Genomic DNA, 15,504 nt, shown 5'->3' with positions numbered 1-15,504 from the left:
CCACTATAATATATTTAACATACCCTTTGAGGACGGAGGAGTTTTGGGAAGTGTTGTGGGCATGCCTGCCCTGTGGCAGCTCCTGCTGAGCTATGTGGCACTGCATGCCTTAGTTTCCCTTCTCTCAGGGTCCCTTAAATCCAAACAGATGTAAGATTAAATTCCATGCTGGTGTTCTACTTTAATGAAATTCAAAATAAACTTGAAATAAAAACTTTCCCCTTGGTTTGAGGAATTGCAAAGCCCTCCTCCTTGGTGTGTGTGGTTCTCAATTCTGCGAGCGAATCTCCCTTTGGAGAACTTCTCTCTCTCTGACCATGTGCCTCTAACTGAGGGCTTGTCTACACTACAAATTAATTAAGCCCCCAAATTAATTAAGTCAGTTGTGTGTGGCCACATTAGACCCATTGTCTCGATGTAGTGCATCCTCACTAGCAGCACCTGCATCGATGCGCAAAGCAACGCACCATGGGTAGCTATCCCAAAGTGCAACTTGCCACAATGCCTCATGGGACCAAAACGTTGTCGCAGGAGAGAATAGGAACATTGCGTTGGCATCCCACAATGCACTGTGTTCCCTCCTTCACATCAACAGCAAACAACCCAGTGGTTTTCGCGTCTTGAAATCGCCGCCCGTATGCCATAACCCCAGAAGCATGGAGTCTGCTCAGCTTGCACTCTTGCTGTTAGCACCTCAAACACCTTGCACCTTCTCTTGCAGTATTTCCAGAGCCAAAGTAGGGGCCGCCGCATGGAACATAGCAATGTCCTGCAAGTGGCCCTGCTGCAAGCCATTGAAAAAAACAGTTCACAGTTGCTGATGAAAGTCACAGAGCAGCTGCAGTCTGTCAAGCACTGTTTTTGGTCCCGTGAAACAAGCACTGACTAGTGAGACTGCATCGTTTTGCGGGTATGGGAAGACGAGCAGTGGCTGCAGAACTTCTGAATGAGGAAGGCCACCTTCCAGGAACTTTGTGCAGAGCTTTCCCTGCCCTGCAATTCAGCAACACAAAAATGAAAGCTGCACTGAGAGTGGAGAAGCGAGTGGTGATCGCTATTTGGAAACTTGCAATGCCAGACAGTTATCGGCCAGTGGGGAATCAATTTGGAGTGGGTAAATCAACCATGGGAGCTGCTGTGCTCCAAGAGTGCAAGGCCACTGATCCACTTCTGCTATGAAGGGTAGTGAGTCTGGGAAATGTGCAGGATATAGTGGATTGTTTTGCCACAACACAATGGGATTCCCCAATTGCAATGGGGCGATAGATAGCACACACATCCCCATCTTGGCACCAGAGCACCTTGCCAAAGACTACATAAACCGAAAGGGATACTTTTCAATGGTGTTACAAGTGTTGGTGGACCACAGGGGGCATTTCACTGACATCAGCATAGTATGGTTGGGAAAGGTTCATGACGTGCGCATCTTTAGGAACTCAGTTCTGTTCAAAAAGCTGCAATCCAGGACTTTCTTTCCAGACCACAAAATTAATATTGACGATGTTGAGATGCCTACACTTATCCTGAGGTATCCAGCCTACCCCTTGCTCCCATGGTTCATGAAGCCATACACCCTCTGTCTGGACAGCAGTAAGGAACGGTTAACTATAGGCTCAGCAAGTGCAGAATGGTGGTTGAAATGCCTTTGGTTGTTAAAAAGGCGCTGGAGAACTAACAAGGTTGGACCTCAGTGAGATCATCCCCATGGTGATAGCTGCCTGCTGTGTGCTCCATAATGTCTGTCAAAAAAAGACGGAAAATTTTCCACGGTGGGCAGTTGAGACAGATCGCCAGGCAGCCATTTTTGAGCAACCAGACACCAGGGCAATAATAAGAAAGGGGCACTGTGTATCCGCGAGACTTTGAAAAGCCATTTCAATAATGAGTCACAGTATTGTGAGCTGCTTGTCTGGATTGTGCTTTCCCAAACCTTCACCTAATTGGCATCACTGTCCCTGTAAAGCCAACCCCCGCCCAAGCCCATTGATTTTATTTAACAAACATAAGTAAAGAGGGAGAAGAGAAAGAAAAGGTAACCTTGGGGGAAAGGGATTGTAAAGTTAGAACAGGAGAAACATTTTCAGCTGTGTAACATAACCACATTCCAGACCACCAAAGGTCTCTGAATGGGTGCCTTCTGTTCCTTGTACCCTTCCCCCCTTCGCCCAAGTGAAAGGGATAATTAACTTTTCGCCCATGCCTCAGGGAACGTTTGAGGGAGGGTGATTTTGCGCCAGGTGATGCTGGCTGACTGTCCACCAGGGTCTGCAGAGGGACTCTACCCTCCTGCTTCTGTTCCTGCATTTCAACCAGATACCTCAACATGTCTGCTTGGTCCTTCATAATCCAAGCATCTCATCCTGCGTCGCACACTCTTGCTCATTGAAAGCTTTCTTTCTCTCTATGTCCACATCTATCTTCTCGGACAGCGAAAACCTCCACGCTCTCAGCTCTGCGTCAGTTGTCCTGGAGGCGTTCATTGTCTCGGTGAACACGTCCTCCCACATTCTCTTTCTCCTCCTCCTAATCTCTGAAAGTCTGCTTTCAGGTGTTGATGACCCGCCGAAGGACACATTTCCAGCTGTCACTCAGGGGAAAAAGATAAAGGAGCCATTGTACACAAATAATATGTTTCCATAGCAAGGCAGTTTTCATTAAAAAAAAAAACCCAAAAACCAAAAACCTTTATTACACTAGGTGCAAGCCATAACATAACAAGAATCCATAACCATTCACTGTGTCATTTTGCTGTTCCAGCCATGGTGAGTAGGCCCCTCCGGGTCATGGGTGACCTCACTTTTAATGAAGTTTATGACAGGCTCATGTCGGGAGCACAGGTAGCTAGTCAAACAATGGTTCTTCCCCATAGCACCACAGGAAGCTGTTTACGAATGGGGCAAGGGAGGAACATTTTCACTTCCAAATTGCGGAATCTCTCTTATGGGACCCCAGTCCCCTATCAGCCACTTTAAACTACTTGCCAACCTATGCCGAGCACAGTAAAGGCACATTAGTGGATGCATGATTTGGCAATCCGGAATGTGGGGGTGGGTGCGTATTTGCCCTTTTTTTCCCCATGTCAGAGCACTTTTAATGAGAACTTGCCCCGTTTCCCCTAGGCAACCCTATGTGATATCAGTCACCTGAGGGTAATAGAGGCAGAAATGAAGGAGATGCTGCAAGCATCTGGGTATAGACCCAGTCCTTATGCTGTGTACTGCAATGATGCCAGCAGAATTAATTCAGGAGTTGTGTGGGAAAGTGTCCTACCACAGTGAAAGAAATAAGACTGCCCTGCCCAGAAACCTTTTGCAAAGGATTGCAGAGTACCTCCATGAAAGTTTCCTAGAGATATCCATGGAGGATTCCCGGGCTATCCCAGTCCACATAAACATTCTTTTCCAGGGGCCACCCTCTGCGTAGCTGGAGCTGCCTCTTGTAAGCAGAGAGCCACAGCACCTCGCTTTTTCTTCACGGTAAGCATGCAATACCTCCGAATGTGTTTGCCCGCTAAAGTTTAACTGGACTTTCATTTTAACTGTATGCTCACCAGACGTGCCTTCCCTAGCATCACGATCCACCACGGTGATCTCCTGTGACCCATAGGGCTCCAGGGTTAAAAATATTTCCTGGCTCTTGGGGAGAATGGATCCACTGCTTGCCTGTCTCCCATTATCCTCCTCCTCCTCCTTCTCATCCACCATATAATCCTCCTTGCTGTTCCTAGATTCACACACCTGTGAGGTGTCCACATTGCTTGCGGGGGTGCTGGTAGGGTCACCCCCGAGAATCGCATGCAGCTCGTTGTAGAACTGGCATGTGTGGGGTTCAGCACCAGAACAACTGTTCTTCTCCCTTGCCTTCTGGAACGTTTGGCGAAGTTCTTTTATTTTCACACAGCACTGCGCTGTGTCCCTCATGTAGCCCTTCTCCCCCATTCCACGAGCGATCTTTGCATAGATGTCAGCGTTTCTTCTGCTGGATTAGAGCTCTGACTGCACAGACTCTTCTCCCCACACAGTGATGAGATCCACGACCGCCTGTGCAGACCAGGCTGGAGCACATTTAGGGCGTGTAGTCTCCATGATCAGTTGTGCTCAAGCTGGCACTCTCCCAATGCTAATCAAACAGGAAAGGGAAATTCAAAAGTTCCCAGGGCTTTAGCAGGGGAGGGGCTTTTTCCTGTGTACCTGGCTGCAGTGCAGCAGAGTTGAGAATGATCTCCAGAGCAGTCACAGATGAGAACTGTGGGACACCACCTGGAGGCCAATTAAGTCGAATTACACAACGCTGCGTCTGCATGACTTCACAGTCGGGCCATGAAAATCGAACTAAGCGCTACACCTCTCGCAGAGGTGGATTACAGAAGTCGATGTAAAGGACCTGGTAGTGTACACACATACGTTAACAGGTCAACGTAAGGCGGCTTCCTTCAATGTAACTCTGTAGTGTAGACCAGACCTGAGTCCTGATGGCCTTTTATCAGACCCAGGTGCTCATTACTCAATTAGCTGTCTAGATGGGCTACTTAAACTAGCTCATCACAGGCCTTGACTCCCTTTAAAGGGAACAGTAATCCCATGACAGGGAGGATGGGGCAAGAGTCAGGGGTAGCATGAGGGAAATGAGAGTTTTAAACTGTCCCCTACCAAAGACCACTATGCTGCCATTTCAGCTACACTTTACATCCATTAAAGTCACCTTTCTACAGTAAAAGCTAAGCTAAGAGCTATTTAATACTCCAAAGTTAGATTTTTACAAAAGAAAGTGAATTTAAATTGGCTATTAGACTGCAATTACTGATGAGAAGGGCAGTGAGGCTTCTGAGGATAAGGAGTTGAGGGAAAGGGTCCAACTAGACAAGAGAAACTTTCAAAAAGAGACAGCAAGCACCCACACAAGAACATGAGCAAGGAATGAGGGTTATAATACATATTCAAAGCAGTAGAGAAAAGATTTTATAACCATTTCCTTATTGTAGTTTTGTCTCCTCTGAATCTGTTACCTCATCAAACTTGGAATTGCTTTTCCCCCCATTTCTCAAAATTAGGAAAGAGATTCCTTTCCTCAACCTGCACAGCCAGCCCATCAGTATCCACAGATACATCTGGAGAACTGCATGTGAGACACAGTGGCAGCTCACCAGTGAGATGTCTTTGCACCAAACAGCTTCCATATATGCCTGGTAACCCTATTACAAGCTCCAGCAGATCATTTGGATTATAAATACTAAATGTTAAGTATGTTTTTATATACATTTTCTTGAACAGTTCCGCTGCTTGAAATTTTCTAGATAATGTTACAGTCCAAACCAAACTTTGACATCTAATTTAAGATGATAATTTTAGAGGTTATCTCCAAAACTATGACACAGCCTTAACAACAGATGAACATGTCAATATAGCTCCAGTACAGTATATCTTCTTGCCTATTTGTTTTTTTTATCTTTCTCAGTAAGATAATATAATAAACTAAAAGGACAAATTAAAAAGGACAAATTAAAAAAATAAACCTCTTGACATATCCTTGACGTACCATGCGGGGGTTTTTTCTAGTACAAAACAACCAACAATTTTACATATGCTGTTTCCTGCCAGCTCACAGTAAACAGAAACCATTTTTTCAATATGAAACCATGGCAACTGAAAATATTTCAGTCAGATCTTAAACATCTAACAGCTCTCAGAGATTCCCCACAATTATGTTTACTTGATATTTTGTGCCTTGTTTAGTGGTAAAATTGCACATGCGAACGACCATGCAAGCAGAAAAAAAGTATTTTGTTTAAAACATCCATTTTATTAAAAAAACATTTTCACATAATCTCCAGGTGACACAGATGGATGTCAGCACAGGGAACCAAACAGAAAATGTAATCATAGTGACATCAAATTTAGCTGAGGAGCACTGGTATGACATATACAATAGGTCCAAGACTTCTACATCCAGTAGTAGGTATTAACACTGGAGCCCAAGTTTCACTGAAGGAAAAGAAACTGACAAATAACAGAGACAAATAAAGCTTTTGCCTAAGATATATGGGGTTTTTTTGTGTGTGTTTTTTTTTTTAAAAGTACAACAGCCATCCCTATGAAGAGATCTCAGAGATACATAGAATTCCCTCAAAAATCCTAGAACAGTAAATTCTGAATAAACTATGCCAAGATCATCTGTCTTTAAAGAAAATTTTACAGCAGAGTAGAATACTCCAGGTTGTATAATCTCACTTTAAAACAAAATACTGATGTTAACCAATTTGATTTATTTATTTTTGCATATCAGACTTCCCTAAGAAAAAAAGGTTTAAGTGCCTACGGCACTAATTTTCTCTCAGCCTCTAGATATTTTAACAGGTTACAATGAAATTCTCTCTACAAAGAAATGTGAAAAATTCCTAAAAGCTATCTATTGAATCTGTTGATTCTTTTTATTTGGCTTTTTCTCAGCTATTTGCATGGAGTGGAAGGTCTACTAACTGACTTCACCAACACTGGGATTTGTTTTTCTTTGATACTTTCCTTTAATTCAATAGTTTTTATTATGGGAAGGAAACAATACCCAGTTACTGAGGTAAGAGGACAACTGGCAGTAGCAAATAAGCATAAAGAACACAAACTGACTTGACTCTTCTACAAGATCAACCTTAGAAAGAGGACAGTACCAATGAGACAAACCTCAGGTAACTAAAACCAGAAGGGAAATATTAAAGGTGACCTGCAAACAAATATTGGGGGCTTCATCCTCGGCTGATGTAAATCAGCACAGGGCTATTGATTTAAATGGATCTATACTGCTTTATACCAGCTGAAGATCTAGCCCTTAGTTTTTAGAATTATATGCTGAACCAGTAAAGGTAACAGCGATGATTATCATATAACAACTGAAAAACTCCCCCCACCCCATTTTACACACACTTGCTCTCTGTCAAAGCCCAACTCCACACCCAACTTCAGATTGGAGCCACCTATAGGGATATAATAGAACAAAAATATTTTAAAATTAAAATAATTTGCTTCATTTCTCTTTAAAAATATCTTTGTATCAAAGGAGCCTTTGATATGACCTAGGGGTGACAGTGGATGAGAAGCTGGATATGAGTCAGCAGTGTGCCCTTGTTGCCAAGAAGGCCAATGGCATTTTGGGATGTATAAGTAGGGGCATAGCGAGCAGATCGAGGGACGTGATCGTTCCCCTCTATTCGACATTGGTGAGGCCTCATCTGGAGTACTGTGTCCAGTTTTGGGCCCCACACTACAAGAAGGATGTGGATAAATTGGAGAGAGTCCAGCGAAGGGCAACAAAAATGATTAGGGGTCTAGAACACATGACTTATGAGGAGAGGCTGAGGGAGCTGGCATTGTTTAGTCTGCAGAAGAGAAGAATGAGGGGGGATTTGATAGCTGCTTTCAACTACCTGAGAGGGGGTTCCAAAGAGGATGGCTCTAGACTGTTCTCAATGGTAGCAGATGACAGAACGAGGAGTAATGGTCTCAAGTTGCGGGGGGGAGGTTTAGATTGGATATTAGGAAAAACTTTTTCACTAGGAGGGTGGTGAAACACTGGAATGCGTTACCTAGGGAGGTGGTAGAATCTCCTTCCTTAGAGGTTTTTAAGGTCAGGCTTGACAAAGCCCTGGCTGGGATTATTTAACTGGGAATTGGTCCTGCTTCGAGCAGGGGGTTGGACTAGATGACCTTCTGGGGTCCCTTCCAACCCTGATATTCTATGATTCTATGTTTATAACACTAAGCTCTACAAGTTAAGTCCTCACTGGTGCTTAATAAGTGCGGAGCAGTTGAGGGGAGAGCCACAATGGGGCTGTTTGAAGGTAACTGATTTTGAAACCGGTTCTATGGCAGCATCAGCCTGAAGTGATTTAAGGTACGCACAAGTATCTCCCTCAAATTAGAAACCTTTTTGTCCTTTATTAACAAATGTTTAGAGCTACATGAGTTATGTCTAGTATTACTGATGTTTGTAATAGGTTGGATTTTATTTTACCCTTTTCCCTCCCTTTCTTAAATATGTTCCTATTCCAGGGTAAGAAACAGATTCTTGAGATTAATTTTACCTAAAAGGAACACAGGTTCTACAAGACACTAACTGAATGTTTTACAGATTATAGGAACAACAAGCAATTAAAGTTTCCTCTGAACTAGTACAAAAAACTCATCTTTTTCTGAGCTAGCTACTGAATTTCAGGTGTGTGGAACCTGTGAGAGAACTCGACTGTCCTATACGTGTTGCAAGTAACTTGCAAACTGTCTTAGACAATGCATGCATTTGTGAATTAGATATATTGTGTGCCCTGATCATAACAGATACTTTGTAGAAAATTCTAGTTATCCATTTTTGTCTGTATTTACTAAAACCAGTGTGGCTGGTTTGTGGCTTTACACTGACGTTTGCATATTTTTTCTATTGATCTGATATATCATCTCACAGACACTATGCTGTGTTTCCTGTGTTCCTATAATCCTTTGCCTACATTTATTTGATCTAAATAATTTAAAATGTTGCATGTATAGTTGTCTGTGGGCAAATGAATACAAATTGTTAAAAATCAAAGATCTTTGTTTCAGGACTGCTGGCTTGAATTAAAAATCATTTGATTAAAAGAATCTCTTGCTGAAAAAAGTAAACAATGATTTCCCTATACTTAATCATAATGGGATTACTACTATTAATTTTAATATAAAATATTGAACAATTAAATTACATTTATAGCATTTTGCATCATCTTTAGTTGAAACCTGATGGCATCCCATTAAAAGATAATTTTCCACATATCTCAACCTCTCTCATATTTATACACCCAACAGAAGAGTCCCTGGCTTGCCAGTTACATATAGGATGATCTGACCCTATATCTCTCTATCTTTAGATTTGGATGCTACAGTTGATAGGCTGTATCAGCATCTAGCAGAAACCAGAATTTGGAACTGTTAGCTGACTGAAAGTGAAAAGAGAAAACGTTGGTGACTGGGAGAAACAACTGAAGGAAATGGCAGAGATACTGGGTGAAATCCTAACCCCCCTAAAGTCAGTGGGGTCAGTCTATGATTCTATCTTCCATGAACTTATCTAGTTCTTTTTTGAACCCTGTTATAGTCTTGGCCATCACAACATCTTTTGGCAAAGAGTTCCACAGGTTGACTGTGTGTTGAGAGTCATGAATGAATAGGGTGTTACTTGTTGAGTTTCGTAGGGATCAGTTCTGGCTTAATGCTATTCAATATTTTTGTCATCAGTAATGTGGAAGTAAATATAAAATCACTACTGGTAAAAAACTGTGGATGACACAAAGGTTGGCAAAGTTATAAAAAGTGATGAGGACTGGGCAGTCATACAGAGCAATTTGGGACACTTGGTAAGCTGGGCCCATTAAATAAAATGTATTTTAATCAACCAAATGCAAAGTTGTACATCTAAGAACAAAGAATGAAGTCAGTACCCATAGAATCTGGGACTGTATCTGGGAAACCAGTGACTCTGAAAAGGATTTTGGGCTCACAGTGGACAAGCAACTCAACATGAGCTCCCAGTGCAATACAGTGGCAAAAAGGGCTAATGAAATCCTTGGATGTATAAATAGAAGTGGGAAAGGGATTTCACCTCTATAAATGGTATTGACAAGACCAATACAGGAATATTGTGTCCAGTTCTTGTGTGTCCATATTTTTAAAAGGATGTTGAAAAATTGGAGAAGGTGCAGAAGAGAGAGACAAAAATGATTTGAGTACTAGAGAAAATGCTGATAGTGAGAGACTTAAAGAGCTCAATCTGTTTAGCTTATCAAAAAGAAGATTGAGAGATGACTTAAAAGACTCTTCTGTCTGCTGGATAAGAAACAGTGGCCAAAAGTTAAAGGCAGACTTCACATTAGAAATTTTTAATAATGATGGTATTGGAACAAACTACCCAGCAAACTGGTGGATTCGCCAACTCATGATGTCTTCAAATCAAGACAGGTGCCTTTCATAAAAATATTCTTTAGTGAAACATATTATTGGGCTAAATGCAAGGGAACTGAATGAAATTCTATGGCCTGTGTTGTATAGGTCAGACTAGATGATGTAATATCCCTTCAGGTCTTAAAATCTATGAAACATATGACTCTATGAATAACTAGTACAACATTATCTCAGCCTCCCTTCCCTCCACCCCCAATCATATCCCCTGCAAACATGGGTGCCTTTAATGGCCATTGGAAGATATTTGAAAATTCTAGCTAATAACCTTATGCTTGAAAAGGTAGTCTCAAGGTAAAAAGAGGCACTAAGTAAGTCTAAAATAACTCAAAGAGTTGCATACTTTGTTAGCTGAGAAATAAGCCATCCTGTAAAACTCACTTGCACTAACCAGGCCTGAAAAATTCAGGAAGGGTTTTTTGGAGGTCATTAAGAACTCCCTGCAGATCCCTTAACACAGTGAGTCTTAATATAGATTTGAGAGGAGTTGCTTCCTTGACCTAAACAAAGAGGGGCTGTTGTATTAATTTATATGGAATGTATTTGCCAAAGATATTAACGTGACTATGTAACTGTCCAACATTAAACAGTTGGAAACAAGGTTTGGGGTTTTGTATACACAGAGACCTCAGCCTGCTTAGTACCATTTTAATGGTAAACACCATTAAAAATCTTTTAAACCTTTCATAAAAGATACAGAAAAAGAAGGAAAAAACAGCTAAAGCATTTGAAATGTAATGTAATAAGCCAGGCTTTCACTTTAACAACATTAGATGGAGACAGATTTTAGAAGGAACCCTCCCACCCCCAGTCCCTATTCTGACAATCTATTACATGGGAACAACTGTCCTTTTTGGGAAAAAGAGAAAAAGTTAGTTGAGATGGACTGCAGCTGTTATTATTGCTGCTGTTAAAGTCTGATCCGGTTTCTTGGAAAACAAAACAAGACAAACACACAGAAAAGGGGAGAGAAAAGAACAGCACAGACAGAAAATGCAGCTTCTGTCTCTGGTGTTGACTCTCACTTGCAATCTTACAGCTGAAAAAACACAGGCATGGCACTTGATCACCTTAGTCATTTCAAGACCTTGCAAACTTGTACCTCCGTAGGGTTATTTAGGGTACTTGTACCTCCGTAGGGTTATTTAGGGTACTCTCTTGCCACAGGCTGACAGCAGTGTTGCAAAATATACAGTGTTGCAAAATAAACCAGATTTTTATTAGACGGGTGGGGGAAAGGAGAAGTATAGCTTTACCTCAGCTAATTTCCCCTCAAAAGTCTTATTTTAAGAACCCCAAAAGGCACGATGGGAGGAACAGCCCATCCCTTCTATGTTTTGTCCACCAATTAGGCCTAATTTCTGACACACCAAATTGCTGATTGATTTCCAGTCCCACACTTTTCTTGATCTTTACCCCATCTTTGAGTTAAATTAGTAGGCCTTTTTGTTGGACTAATTTAGTCTGTCTCCCTTTTGCACCTTTTCCCACATTTATCATTGATTGGAACATTCTATAAGCTTTCATTCACTTCTCACAGTTGAGGTAACATTTCTAGACCCAATTATCACAACAAGGCCTATAAGGAATACTGACCAAATGTTTCAGAAATTACTGATAAATCAAAAAGCTGCAGGCAGATGGAGTCCAAATTAGTCCTGGAGCTGGATTCAAATTAAGAATCTAAGAACAGTCATATAGGATCAGACCAATGGTCCATCTAGCCCAGTATCCTGTCTTCCAACAGTGGCTGATGCCAGATGCATCAGAGGGAGTGAACAGAACAGTTTTGAGTCATCCAGTCCCAGCTTCTGGAACTCAGAGGTTTAGAGACAGCCAAAAAAAGGAGAAAGTCTTCAAGAGAAGCATGAAAAATTATATATGGAGCCCTGCTTGTACCACATTACAAAACTCCTCTATTTGGCATTGAGGATATAAGCATTCATTCCCTACAGAAGGCACCATTGGGACTTTGAAGCACCAATAACAGAACTTAGCTAAGTGACTTAAAGACTAAAATGAGAATATTCTTCATCAGAACGCAGCTGACAAACTTTGATACACTGGCCCCTGCCACACACATCTAAAAAGGTGATTGCAGAAACAGCACCTTATGAATTAAGAGAGAAAATAATGGATTTCTGTTAGTGCACCTGCAACTGAAGAGGCCTGAACCAAAGTACTGACAATTTCCAGAGCTCAAACATAAGACTACTATAAAGTGGGTGCACAACTGGTTGAAAAATTGTACTTAAAGAACAGTTATCAATGGTTTGCTGTCAAACTGGAAGGGTGTATGTGGCTGAGTCCAGCAGGGTAAGTCCGGCGTCCAGTACCATTCAATATTTTCATTAATGACTTGGATAATGGGGTGGAGATTATTTTTTCTAAAATCTGCAGACGACATCAAGCTGGGAAGGGTTGCAAACACTTTGGAGGACAGGACTAGAACTCAAAAGAACATTGATAAATTACAGGATTAGTCTGAAATCAAAAAGATAAAATTTGGTAAAGACAAGTGCAAAGCTTTACGCTTAGGAAGAAAAAATTAGATGCACAAATACAAAATAGGAAATAACTGGCTCGGCAGAAGTACTGATGAAAAGGATCTGGGGGATTATAGTGAACCAAAAGTTGAGTATGAACCAACAATGTGATACAGTTAAGAAAAAGGCTAATATTTTGGGATGTACTAACAGGAGTCGTATCTAAGACATGGGAGGCAATTGTTTTACTCTGCTCAGCAGTGGTGAGGCCTCAGGTGGAGTACCATGCTCTGTTTTGGGCACCACACTTTAAGAAAGATTGGACAAATTAGAAAGAGTCCAGAAGAGAGCAACAAACGTAAAAGGGTTTTGAAAATCCAGCCGAGGAGGAAAGGTTAAAAAAACTGGGCATGTTTGGTCTTGAGCAAAGAAGACGGCGGGGGGGACTCGATAACAGTCTTCATATGTTAAGAGTTGTTATAAAAAGGATGGTGATTAATTGTTCTCCATGTCCACTGAAGGTAAGACTGTCAGGGATAGTCTAGGGAAGGTATACATGGTCCTGCCTCAGTATGGGGATTTAAACTAGACGAGCTCTTAAGGTCCCTTCCTGCTCTATATTTCTATGATTCTATGTTGAGGTGCCTTGATGTGAGGCACCAACATCCAAAACACCAAACTTTAAAGATGCTGGGGTGTAGGGTACTGAGCTCCTGAGACATCACAGTGAGATCCGCAGAGGCACCAGAGTATTTGAACTTTTGAGGAGCCGGAACACCAAGACCGCGAGTTACTGAGCTGCCGAGCTCTATAAACATTGGAGTCCTGAGCAGCCAAAATGCAGAACTCCACAGATATCAGTTTTCTGAGCCCCTGAGATGCTTCAGCTCTGATCTGCACAGGCAACAGGGCACCCGGCTCTTTGACATGTCAAAGGCACAGGAATATCAATTACCACTGGTGGTGGATCAACCCTAAGGGTGAGAGGACTTAAACCTGCACTTGAGACACTTGGTGCCGAGTTTTTTGAAGCAATCAAGGTGCTTTGCTGCTCAACCCACCAATCACCACTGGCATTAAGGCTCTGAAAATCCCAGATACTGCTCTGTTCTGTTCAGAGGCACCAGAGTACCTAAGGTGACAAAGCACTGACCTCTGGATGTTCCAGAATGCTGAGGTGTGGAGCCATCAAAGTGCCAAATTTCCAAGGCACTGAGGTGTGAACCACCCATGTTGCCAGGTTCAGATCTCTAGTGGCTCAGAAGGTAAAATCCAAAATAGGCACCAGGGAACTCAAGGCACTTGAAGCACTGAGCTCCTGAAGAATGGAGTCCAATGAGCATCAGGATTCTCCATTCCCCATAAATATTATTACAGCATCCGATGTATATTGCTAAATTATTACGATTTATAATTTAAGTGCTGACTGTGTGGTCAGCACTGTACAAGATAACTTTTATATAAGTGAAAAGAGATAATCAAAGTTTTGGTTTTTTTCCTGTTTTTGCCTACTGGAAGGGAGGATTCATAGCCATCTTATTTAGTAGTAGTAGTAGTAACAACAGTCTAAAATGAACCAGGATGCAATATTTCACAGACGTCAACTGACTGTACAAGAATACAAATAATTTCCTTTTGGACATCATTCAGATAACCCTTTCGAATCTCTATCACAAGATTTGAAACATCAAAAAGTAGCAAATCCAGGCATTACTGTTAATAGTGCAAACGACTTCTACTGTACAAATGTTTTAGAGACAAACTTACTTCAAACCAAAACTGAAGGGTAGAGCCAGCCACAGACTCAGAAAATAGGTACAGAACCAGCCAAAACAGGAACTGCTAAACTGGAAGGAAGGGAGTAAAATGGGACCAAGTCGGGGCCACCTTTACCCCTACACCCACCCCCAGAACCTCTCTGAACCCAGAACTGTGGAAACTAAACACAGCCACAAACACACTGGCGCCTCCCCTCACCTGCCATGTGTACTTGAGAGAAAATGTAGAGAGGAGCCAGCCACAGACTCCAGCCAGTAGGGGCAGATGCAGCCAAAGCAGGGACCATTGATCCTCTGGACTTTCAGTAAATGTACAATTTTGACTGGACTTTCTCTGGCCTTTGGTGACTAGTTGTTCATTCCAACCCTCTCCTTCCTCCCAGTCTCTTCACCTCAGCTTCACTCCACATCTGCTTCTCTTACCCTCTTTCTCCTCACTCTGTCCCTCTCACCCACTTCCCTTCCCTATCCTAAGTAAACCCACCCCAAATAAAAATCAATGAACTAACATGTTTGGCTTAATGGAAAAAAACATGAGACGATATGAGGGAATACAACCCATTCAGGGGGAAAAAATATGACAGAACAGAAGAGAAAGAAAAACATTTGGAGACAAAATGGAGGAAGGAAAATCAACATCAAAGAGAGATTGGAAAGATTAGATAACCCCACTCTTCACATTACCTTTCTAAACTACATACACATCTTCCATGGTTCAACTTTAATTGATTTCAGTAAAAAATATTTTCTCTGTAGTTTTCTTGTATATTGCTCTCCTCTCATTGCTTCTCTGTTCTTCCTTTTATTTGTCACTTAGTTCCTCCAGTCTCCCTTTGTCCTCCCCAACTTGTTTCCCTGTTAATAACAAGTTATCAGTACTGAGGGAACCATAACATTGAAATGATCTTCTACAATAAGGAATTAAGAGAACCACTATTGAGTGATCAGATGCTTCTCCAAATAAAACTTTAGAGTTGCAAAACTGACTTGAAAATATCATGAGAAAAGCCTCTCGGAGTTTTGGTACTTTCATTTCTGGCAGGAACTAGAAAGTGTAGAAAGGAGCAAAGATTAAATAATGAACAACAATGTATATAAAACTTTTCAAACTTTACCAATGTCTTGATTTGGACAACAGGATAAAGTTCAAGTTAATTTTTATTTTCTTCTGATGATACAGCAAAAGATCAAAACTAATTGGTGAATAATTAAACATGCTCAGTGGTCTATAAACATGTACCATGGACATGCTGGAACACTTTACAATAG

The 15,504-nt window shown here is 41.6% G+C and overlaps 1 protein-coding gene across 3 annotated transcripts in view; it reads right to left on the bottom strand.

Moving 5' to 3' along the window:
• The window catches only part of FUT8 (fucosyltransferase 8), a 277,116-nt gene that overhangs the window by 87,192 nt on the left and 174,420 nt on the right, over positions 1–15,504 (bottom strand). Inside the window, exon 3 of one of the 3 annotated variants that reach the window (XM_077818685.1) lies at positions 14,920–15,090. The exons of the other annotated variants lie outside the window; for them this stretch is intronic. The gene's annotated coding sequence lies outside the window, so the exon portion shown is untranslated. The remainder of the gene's footprint in view (positions 1–14,919; positions 15,091–15,504) is intronic. 3 annotated transcript variants of the gene reach the window in all.

This window comes from Eretmochelys imbricata, chromosome 6 (genome assembly GCF_965152235.1).
Source record: "Eretmochelys imbricata isolate rEreImb1 chromosome 6, rEreImb1.hap1, whole genome shotgun sequence".
Taxonomy (NCBI): Eukaryota; Metazoa; Chordata; order Testudines; family Cheloniidae; genus Eretmochelys; species Eretmochelys imbricata.
Note: the sequence above shows the minus strand (reverse complement) of the source record. Positions and strands in the feature narration are given on the sequence as shown.